This window comes from Trichosurus vulpecula, chromosome 7 (assembly GCF_011100635.1).
Source record: "Trichosurus vulpecula isolate mTriVul1 chromosome 7, mTriVul1.pri, whole genome shotgun sequence".
Taxonomy (NCBI): Eukaryota; Metazoa; Chordata; class Mammalia; order Diprotodontia; family Phalangeridae; genus Trichosurus; species Trichosurus vulpecula.
Window position 1 is genome coordinate 219,076,836 of NC_050579.1, and position 3,006 is coordinate 219,079,841.

The 3,006-nt window shown below is 41.7% G+C and overlaps 1 pseudogene; it reads left to right on the forward strand.

The window, feature by feature from the left end:
• The first annotated feature begins 1,877 nt into the window (after positions 1–1,877).
• LOC118858805 lies at positions 1,878–3,006 on the forward strand (annotated as a pseudogene).

The window sequence follows — 3,006 nt, forward strand, 5'->3', positions numbered from 1 at the left end:
ACTGTGATCAGGCCCCTACTGCCCTGTGGCAACAAGCACTAAGTGCCCTGAGACTAAAACCCAGAAGAGTAGATGGGCAATATGACAAGGTCCTGCACCCTGTGTCAGTAAAGAGTCCCCTAATAATCTCTTTCTTATGAGTTGTCCAACCTTCTTACTGTCTGTGGGCTGACAGCACCTGAAGTTCCTACTGCCACTGACATAGTTGCCTCTTCTGGCCTTCCCAGGCCTGTTTCTAGCTTGCCAGAGCATGGCCTATTCTGCACTGTGTTTCAGGGCTGACCACCACCCTGGTGAAACATACCTTTCCTGCTGACTTTCTAGGTTTTCTTTGACTGGAAAATTGTCTCATCCTGATGTTTTGTTGATTCTGCAGCTCTAGATTTCAATTTGAGGTATTATTTTAAAGTTGTTTGGAGAAGAATTTGGGGACATTCAGAGGAGTTCCTGCTTTTTTGATTGTTTTTAACTTAAGTGAGATATTTCGCATTTTCTCCTGCTCATTTCATCATGTTATATTGAGGGTGTCATTCTAGACTACAGAGATATTTCTGAATTTTTTAATTGTTAAGCAACACTGAATATATTGTCAAATTTCGTCACATATATTTATAAAAAATAGGTTTTCTAGTTCTTCATCCAAGTTATCAGTGTTAAACTGAGAAATAATTGCTTTCAGTGTAACAAGGTATTTCAGTGTAATGGCTAACAAAATATGAAAGCATATTTAATAGTGTCAGGACATAGGATGGACAGCAGTGGAAGCAGTATGAGAGAATCGTGAATAGAATGAGAATGGGCCTAATAAACAGAGGTTATAAGAAAATAAATTCTCCATTAGATCACTGGAAGTGTGGAAGGAAAGGAAATTTTAAAGGTCATGGTTGCATGAATTATGGTAAGAAAACACATTCAACAACATCAATGATTGGATTGAGAACTAGAAAACATATGTAGGGGTTTCAATGGATAGTTGGCTTAACATTATTCAGCAATATGACATAGTAATGTAACCCTACATTGAATGAATAACATTATGAGCTGTAACGGTAAGTAAAGTGGGACTTTTTGTTGTCTTTTGTCTTGGACTGCTTCTCAGCACTAAGACAATCAAGTGCCTTTGTGTCTTGCCTTTGAATCAAGAGTCACAGATTGTAAACAATATATATGATGTGGTGCTAGTGATTAAAGATCTTTCCCATACCCTTTTGCTAAATAGGTGCTAAGTCATAGGACTACATCCTTTTGCTAAGTGGGCATTAAGCCCCAGGGCCCTAAACAGGGTATATATGCTCCGAGGTTAGCATTTTGCTTTCAGGGGCTTACTCATGGGAAGAGTGTTCAGATCATTTGGCCAGATGAGACTCTGGGTAACTGTCACAGCCCACACCCCAGCTTTGAAAAACCCAGATGTTGGTACTTCTCTCTCTGGTAACTGTGTGTGTAATGTCTTGGTCAGATAGCTAGAAGACCATCTGTTGATTTGTGTTTATTTGCTCTGTTTATATAATTTATGCTTGTAATTTCTTTTTTGTGTTTTCTCTGAAGTTTAGGGTGCTGACTTTTCCCCCTGAACTAAGTGAATGATATATGTATGTTTAATTAAATTAAGATTGTTAACCTCTTAAAGTTGCTTTCCTTAGAAAAGCAGATCAAAGAACCAGTGCTAGCAGCCCTCATGTATGCTGGTGTTATTGGTTTTACACCCCCACAGCAGCTGCTAGCAACATTGTTGTTACATGAGTCCAGGAAAAAAGAGGAGGTAGTGCTACTGTCGTTTTCTGTGCTATCAAGAATGTTGTCTTCAGAGGCATAACAGTGGTAGCAGCAGCAAACCAGCTGACAGCTTCTTCCTCTGGAGGAGAGACCCCTCTGCCATGGAGTCCTATGATACTTATCACCAACCAGCCTGTCATGATTGACAATGGCTCTGGTGTGATTAAAACTGGTTTTGCAGGAGATCAAATTCCCAAGTATTGTTTTCTAAACTATATAGGCAGAACAAAACATGTCTGTGTCATGGCTGGAGCCCTGGAAGGGGATAGTTTCATTGGCCCCAAAGCAGAGGAGCATAATGGGTTGCTCTCCATCCACTACCCCATGGACTATAGCAATGGGAAGGAATTGAATGACGTGGAGCACATCTGGCAATATGTCTATTCCAAAGATCAGCTTCAGACTTTCTCAGAAGAGCATCTTGTGCTCCTGACGAGGCTCCCTTAAACCCACAAAAAATGGGAACGTGTTGCTGAAATTTATTTTTGAGACATTCAAAGTGCCAGCCCTCTTCATCTCCATGCAAGCTGTGCTTAGCCTATATGCAAAAGGAAGAATCACAGGAGTGGTGCTAGACACCGGAGATCGTGTCACTCGTGTGGTCCTCATATAAGAGGGCTTCGCCTTACCCCATTCCATCATGTGCATTGACATTGCTGGCCGTGATGTAACCCGTTTCCTCCATCTCTACCTGCACAAGGAGGGCTATGATTTTCACTCATCATCTGAATTTGAGGTTGTCAAGATTATCAAAGAGAGAGCCTGCTACCTGTCCATAAACCCACAGAAAGACGAGATTCTGGAGACAAAGAAGGCTCAGTACTACCTGCCTGATGGAAGCACCATTGAGATTGACCCCTCTCGATTCTGTGCCGATGAGCTTCTATTCTGGCCAGATGTGATTGGCAAGGAAAGTGAGAGCATCCATGAAGTGCCTGTGTTTGCTATCCAGAAGGCTGACATGGACATGAGCCACACGCTCTTCTCCAACATTGTGCTTTCAGAGGTTCCACCCTGTTCAAAGGTTTTGGTGACAGACTACTGAATGAAGTGAAGAAACCAGTTCCAAAAGATGTGAAAATCAGGATATCTGCTCCTCAGGAGAGACTATATTCAACAAGGATTGGGGGTTCCATTCTGGCCTCTCTGGACACCTTTAATAAGATGTGATTATCTAAATAGGAATATGAAGAAGACAGTGCCCGATCCATCCACAGGAAAACCTTTTAA